Source organism: Coturnix japonica, chromosome Z, assembly GCF_001577835.2.
Source record: "Coturnix japonica isolate 7356 chromosome Z, Coturnix japonica 2.1, whole genome shotgun sequence".
NCBI lineage: Eukaryota > Metazoa > Chordata > Aves > Galliformes > Phasianidae > Coturnix > Coturnix japonica.
Genome location: NC_029547.1, coordinates 47,762,811 through 47,770,813, shown reverse-complemented (window position 1 = coordinate 47,770,813; position 8,003 = coordinate 47,762,811).

Genomic DNA, 8,003 nt, shown 5'->3' with positions numbered 1-8,003 from the left:
GTGCCTGGGCTGCCTGAACAGGCAGGTCGGGGAAAAAGCTCCGGTGGCTCTGGGGACGAGCACTGAGAGCGGCTGTCAGCAGCTCCCAGAACACGAGACCAGCACCAAGGCAAGACTTGCCGCTCGCTCCAAACCTCACAGACACGCTCGGCTGGAGTGTAGGCACAAGCCAGACTGAGAGAGAGACTCTGTGTCCCGGCTACAAGCACTGAGGGCCAGGACGTCACAATCCACCCTAGTGACGTGCTGCGTGTGTCACTGCTCCTCACGTAGGCGTGATGGTGCCAGTGACATCACAATGGGCCATCATCATCTGCTGCACTCCAACCACAGCAATGGTGCTCAGGTTTTCCACAGTGTCTCCTTCCACTTTATTATCCAATATCCATATCGAAACTTGCTTGCTTCTAGCCAGTGGATTGTTAGTGGAAATGTACTGAATGCACATCAGAGTGGTCAGGTACTAAAATGTCTGTCCATGGAGGTGGTGGAGTCACTGTCCCTGGCAGTGTTCTAGAAGCATCTGGATGAGGAGCTATGACATATGGCATAGTGGCTATATACCTATATATATATATATTAGTCCTTTCTCCTAGGAGTCCACTGTACTGTGCGTTTACAGCTTTTAAATAAAAAATTAGGAAACCAGAATGAAGAAACTCTGCTGTACAGAGGGAGTCTTTGTCACACACGTGGAAGGTCAACACAGCGGGGAAATAAAGGGCTATACACTGTAGAATCTGTGTAGATGTGTAGATGACAGAGACAAGAAACCTGCATCCTGTGAATGAACTGAGCACGAAAAGGCAAAGGAGGCAGTTTTGTCAAAGAGCTGCATACCCTGCAGAAAACGGACTGCTCCTGCCAGCACAGAAGCAGGCAGACCTTACTAGCTTGATGGCCCTATCCATGCTCTGTCACAGAGAGTACTTTAACCATAAATCAAACTTCAGGAATCCTAACAAGGATCATCCACATTTCAAATTGACCCTAGGTGATATACCAATGCAAGTACTGTAATACAGCTAATGACCTGCAGATTCTTCATATAACAAGAGAAGCTACATAATTTTGCACACTCTCAAAACAGCACCTACCCATTCTCTTCATCTGTATGACAAACTGTAGTACTAAAATCCTTATTCATATTAATTCAGTACTAGAGTATTACTGATGTAAAACTACTGATTTAGTATTAGGAAATTGATTAATAAGTTACAGATAAATGCCATTCTGGTGGAAATACAGACATCTGTAAATACAGCCTGTTACAAGCAGATGCGTTAATAATGCTGTCTGGATTTCCCATTTCCTTTTCCTCCTTTTATGCTTTTCTGCTATCACTGACAGTGTTGTTTTGCAGTTGGTTGGCTGTGCAGGCCTCCCAAGGAAGTTGCAGTGGCCTGAATTCGAAGATTCCCATTAGTTGCCATTTGTTGGACAACTGGGCTTTTCAGGTTGCTGGGAAGAGTGATGCACTTGTAGGACCTTGGGTGCCTGAGTAGTGTTGGACTCAATCCCCTGCTGTGTTAGGCAATGCTAAGTACACAGGGGCCGCTGCCAGCATAGCTGGTTGTCGGTGCCACATACCCTGTGCACACCCCAGAATGCCCCCTGGAACAGGCCGAGGCATTTATGAATGGGCTACAAAGTCACAAACCAGCACCCTGCATGCAAGTAGAACACTCATTTCAGGTGATCCTAGGAGTGGATCACATTCCATTGTACAGAGCAGGGCAGAAATAACACCTGCACCCCACACACACCTGTCCTAAAGGTGTGTGAATGCTCAAGATCTTTTGTGCTTCACAGAAAAGCTTTGCTATCCCTGGGCTGGGAGGGCAGGAACCACCACTGCCCATGGCATAAATTGTTTCTCACATTAATATATTTTACTTTTCCTGCCACGTGCTGAGATGCAACCCTGCCCAACTGGGCGTAGGGTATCTCCTTCGAGTTCATAAGGTGGTCAAAATGGGAAGCTCAAACCCTGCTTTAAGAGAGGCACACCATTTCCGAGAAGCACACAAGCTATAAGCGGCATCAAAACCACCAGAGGAAGGCTGGAGAACAGCCCTCGTCAGGGACGGCTGCGGCGTGGCAGCAGTGCCCTGCATTGCAGTGGCACCTCGTGGCCCCGCTGGAAATTGCAGCTGCTGCCCGGTGCTCGGTCGAGCCCCTGCTGCCCACCCTCTGCAGAAACAGGACCTGCGGAGTCACCGGAGGGAGTTTTGCTGGGATTTATTATTATTATTTTATTTTATTTTTTGCTTTTCTGTGCGGGGTTAAATATTGATGTCGGTTGTGAGGCTGTGGTTGGCTGAGGCATCATGGATGCGAATTCAAGCTAATTGACACAGGATGTATTGACTGTGAAATGCATCCGCAGAGCTGAGTCAGTCCTGTCATCTCTCAAGGTTATGTTGTCCCATCTCTTAACAAGCATGTGGGCAGACTTCAGTAGCCCTGCTGCTGTCTGGGGCAAGGGAATGTTGATGCAGCACACTGCATTTCGACTACACACTGCCTCCCCCATATCTGTAGGGGAAGAATGGATAGAACCCATATCCCATATTCAGGAATTTCTGCTTTCCTCTCCTTCAAAAGCCTGGAACTTGCTTCCAGTTCCCATGTTCTTCCTTCAGTAGACCCAACACTTATATTCCTATGGGATGTACATTCCTACAAAATCCATGTTGTGCTGTGACAGTCCTTCTATGCAGAGATAGAAGAGATACAATGGAGAAATCAAAGTTATAGTGATGACATTCGTCTCCACACTGTCAACAGCCCTCTCTAAGGAAACACCTTACAGGAAACCTTTGACCTTGTGATACATGGTACATGGGTGGGACAAGCAGAAAAAAAATAATTTCAAACCAACAACATAAGATCAAATGCAAGAATTTAAGGTCTCAGAATCAGAGATGGATTTTCAAAGTAGCATAGTATTTGTATATCTCCAATGGCAGATAAAACTACTCTGGTGGTAGCAAATGATGTGGACATCACCTTCCTTCATCTCTGAGCTGGGTAAGCTCCTAGAAAGACAAGTTTTTGTTCAAGGGTGTGGAACTGTTTGTTTCTTCCCCTAAAGGTCCTTTTTCCCTTGTATCAGTTGGGAAACATATGGCAAAGTACTACCAGATGGGCTGTGCCAGTATGTTAACGGGGCAGCACTGACTTCAGTTAGACTATACATAGCAGCTCCTCACTTCCCCTCACTTACATCTCTAGCACTGTTTCAGGCCTTCAGAGTAGTGGGATTCTCCTCGTAACAGGTCTTGGTATTCAAACAGTGCCTTAGGGATAGCAGACACAGCCAAGTCTGGCTCCTGAGCTTGCCTATCTCTTCCTGGTAATTATCAGGTGCCTTACGCACCTGAGAGCCCCTCCCAAAAGCCAGATTCACACCCACATGTCTAATGCAACTTGGCCAACCCCAAGAACAAGTGCTAAGATGTTCTGAAGAGGATTATTTATCAGAATGCTTATCTCAGTGCTGTTGGAAGTAGGTGGTCTTTAAGGTCCTTTCCAACCAAAGCCACTCTATGGTTCTCAGCCAATTTCTACTCTGCTTCTAGCACATAGACCTTAAAAAGCGATCATTAGTTCCTTCCACAGTACTGCTGACTGTCATGGCAGAGACTAGCTCTGGAGAATGTTATTTTCCAGCAGGAAACAGCATGCAAAGCTGCTCTGCCTGTCTCAGGGCTTTCTGGGGCAGGCCAGCCATGCTTGAGACTGAGCAAGTCTTATTATTGCTTGCCCAGAAGATAGCTTGCACTGGGGTATCTTAAAAGATACTGTCCCTGTGAGTGTTGCCTATGGTCTGGATTCCTGGTTACCTCTTGACTGTGGGCTTTGGCTCTAGCCATTGGGCCAGACAGTACAAGTCTCTCCTCTCATACTGATGAGGTTAAGTCCTTACAGGCAAAGAAGGGGACTTTTCTGATTAGAGTCTGAAATTACTTCCATTATTAGCTATTTTTTCTTATACTGCTCCCATCTCCTAGAGTGGATCTTCTTGGGTTTCTGTGGTCTTAGCACAAAATATACAGCACAGAGAGAGAGGATGAGTTTTTGCTGAGTTGGGGAAAATGGCAAATGACCAAATGCATCAGTCAGGAACAGTGAGTAATCGCTTTAAATGCTAACAACTGCTAGCAGCACATTTTAGCACATTAATAATTCATGCTCCGCAGAAAAAGTGAGATTTTCAAAGTGAGAGTTTTGCAACATAGTTATAGAAGGCACACATGGTCCCAGGGATAAAGGATCCATAGAGAATCTGCTATTCCTGGGGAGCCAAGCCCGGGATGCCAAGTCTCTTGGTTTCATCACAGGTCTTGCTGTAAAGTTTGTAGGTCTCTCTCAGAGCTCCAGGGGTTGGAACAGGTGTGCAGTGTGAGATCATTTCCCTACTCACACACAGAAAAAAGAAGGGGGCGGAGAGGGGGGTATTCTGGTAAATAAATACCTGAAATTGCAAACTTCACAAACCAAAACATTCAGGTTGCCAGTTAAAATAACACAGTTATCATCTCACAAGTATCATGGGCCTGGAAGGTTCACTGGATTATTACCAGTGAACTTTTGGTTACATCTCCAGGTTATAGGTACTGCACTTCAGGCTGTCTCAGACACTTCCTTCCCAGAGGACTGCAGTAGCCAGTTGACAAGCAGAGGTTCAATGACACTTCACACACCAGTGAGACACAAAAACCTGGCTTTCCTCCAGGGACAACACAGCCATCACAAGGGAGAAAGAGAGCTGCCAAGCAGCCCTGGAGCATGCAGCAAAGCCAGAACTGGCTGCATTAAGCAGAGCTGCCTCCACTTAGGCTTCCAAACACACACTGTAGTATGGATCAGTTCCCTGAGCCTTCTTATCCAGCAGGTTGCTCTCTCCTGCCTGGTGCCTGCAAAAGGAAACATTCAGGGTAATTACACTATTTTTAAAAATACCAGTTACACAGATGATTCTCATTCTACCATAGTTTGCAAACTTAGCAATCTGTAAGTAAGTTTTTCCCTGCGGGATATGTGTAGTTACATTAAATGAGCTTGCTTGTAAGGCAGTTCAATAGTCACATGCCAAGCTGCTGCCTCTATGCCCCATCTTTTTCCAAGGCCAGGCAGTCAAGAGCTCAGCAAATGGTTTTCAATAATTAATTCTTTAACCCTAATTTTAGGATAAATACTAAAAGCAACCTCTGTGTACAAAAGAGGTTTATAAACTATTAACTATGACAGCCAGCCAGCACAACACAGCAGCATGCATTCACAGCATTCCTCATAACCTAGCTCACCACACTCGCTGTTGGAGAAAGTTCTCCTGCAAAGAGTAATTCAAATGTGTTTCTCTTTCCATTAATTACATACAGAGAGCCTACTTTTAATCTCAGTCTGTTTTTTTTGCACAGCCTCCACAGAGCTGCACAGCGTGTGGAAGGATTATGCTGCTTGTATTCACCTCTTGCATATGCACTGGTTACATGCTTTTCTGTAGAAGAACATCACAACCCACGTTATGTTTTGTGTTAGGCTGAGACCATGCTGCTGAATCAATAGGAAGGGAAGGAAGGAAGGGAAGGGAAGGGAAGGGAAGGGAAGGGAAGGGAAGGGAAGGGAAGGGAAGGGAAGGGAAGGGAAGGGAAAGGGAAGGGAAGGGAAGGGAAGGAAGGGAAGGGAAGGAAGGGAAGGGAAGGGAAGGGAAGGGAAGGGAAGGAAGGGAAGGGAAGGGAAGGGAAGGGAAGGGGAAGGGAAGGGAAGTCCCTTGTGCTGCAGATGGTCTGGTCATCCAGGGAGGAGAAACAGAAATTGATGGTGACAGGCTGGGATTCAGCAGTTCCTTGGATGCTGAAGGACTTACATTCAGTTCTAGATCCTGATTTAGGAAAGCTTCTACATCTACTGTTAACACCACTTATCTGAAGGTCTACTTTATTTGCAAAGCTTACTATAATTTGTATTGCAGGCCAGTGGATAAAAAGTTTAAGATCTGTCCAACAGATTTTGAGTGCCACACTGTTAAAACACCAAGAGAGATATTTCGGTGGGACTGTTGCTCATGCGAAAGAAAGTATGTGGTCATACCAACAAAGGCCAATGCTGTATGTTTTTTGACCACAAAATCGCTTTCTTTTGCTAGACTGAAAAATAATTAAGAGTTTACCAATTATATGGAAAGGATCTTTTTCCAGTGTAAGTAAATTTTGCAGCTGAATTTCTTGGTTTGCATGCTATTCACATATTTCTCATTGCTACAAGGAACAATCGCGTGTAAATTATCAGACAAGTGAAAATCTGCCTTTCCAGTGATGTGAAGAACTTCATAACAGTGTCATCATAAAAATTATTCTCCCTCATGAGTGACTCCAGAGTGATGTTGCCATTGTTCAGCTCCTGTGGAAATGGACTTCTCCACAGACTGAAAGGGGTGAAAGCTGCCAACAGCTTGTACAAAGGAGTGTGCCCTCTGCAAAGTGATAACCAGTATCACTGAGCTTTTTCCTTGTGCCTCCTATCATGCTGGTCCATGATGTCAAAGTCAAATGTTGGTGGTATGGCAGTACAGGTTGAACCTTCCCACCAATATCCCCTGTGACAGACGACAGTGGAGGGGCAGTCTGAGTGAGTGGCTTCTGATGTGGAAGTGCAGGTGAAGCAAACGTATGGAATTTAATTCCTCCATGTGGAAAAGATGGTACTTATTGACATTCATCAATACCTGGTGAACACTTATCAAGAACAAACAGTGGGTTTGAGCACAGTGAGGTGGTGGATAGTGTATTTCAGGAGTGGCAACAGTGACAGTGGGTCACCTAGAATCATAGAATCATAGAATCACAGGGTTGGAAAGGACCTACAAGATAATCTAGTCCAACCATCCTCCCATTACTATTGCTACCACAAGCCACTAAACCATATCTCATAGCTCCATATTTCACTACATCTCACCTCCGCTGGTGCAGATTTTTATGAGCGCAGCATGCAGGCTTTTATTCATTGCTGGCAACAATGAAGCTGAGAATTTGCTTCATCAAGTACTGTTATTGTGCTCTTTTCCTCCATGGAGGAAACTACAATAGGAGGTCATTACTTGTCATTACAGCTATTAATGGGAGGCATTACTTTTGGAGCAACTTATATTATTCAGGTCTTCCATGTTAGAACAGGTAAGCAGTTTGCTTAAGCTTGTTTTCTTGAGCTTTCTGAATACTTTTCAGTACCAACTGACTCTCAGTTTTATTCCTGATCCTTCAAGCATACAATTCCATGTTTATGTATTATAAAAAATTCGTCCATCATCAGAAAGGCAAGAAGGCAAGTGAGATTGAGGCCAGCCCTATTTCTGTGGAGTGGAGACATTTATGTGCTCTGCTTATTTTAGCAGAAGATGGTGGGTAAATCTGAGCCAGTGCGTTTTTCATTCAATCTGTCCCTGGACACTAACAGATGGTGCTTTCCTGTGCCAAGTACTAATGCACTTTACATTGGCATTCAGTGTCAGGACACAAAGCCCGCCAAGTCCCTGCCAAATCTGCTGATGCCAGGGAAATTGATAATAAACAACTAGCTAGGGATACAGTCCCAATTTTTTCCCTACATCCAAAGCAGCACACAAGCTGTACCAGTGTAATGATGTCAGCTGTTCTCCTGCCTGTGGATATCAGTGCAGCAAAGGAGGATCCTGGACTGGGAAAGAAAGGAGTCCTGGGGCTATGAATAGGCGTGTATCTGAAGACAGGGAGAGATCCATTTGCTTCACAGGGACCAGCTATGTGATTGACATTGGGTCAATTGATGAACTTGTGCTATAATGCTCAGATATTTGAGCTAATGACAATACATGCACACACACCTACCACCCAGTATTGTGGTTCTACTCCTCAGTGCCTTATACTTGCTGAGCACTGAACATGCTAAAGTCAGTCTCTTGTGTCTGTTTCCAATCCTGCATACAACAAGGCAACCATAGATTTCTCTGGGGACTTCAC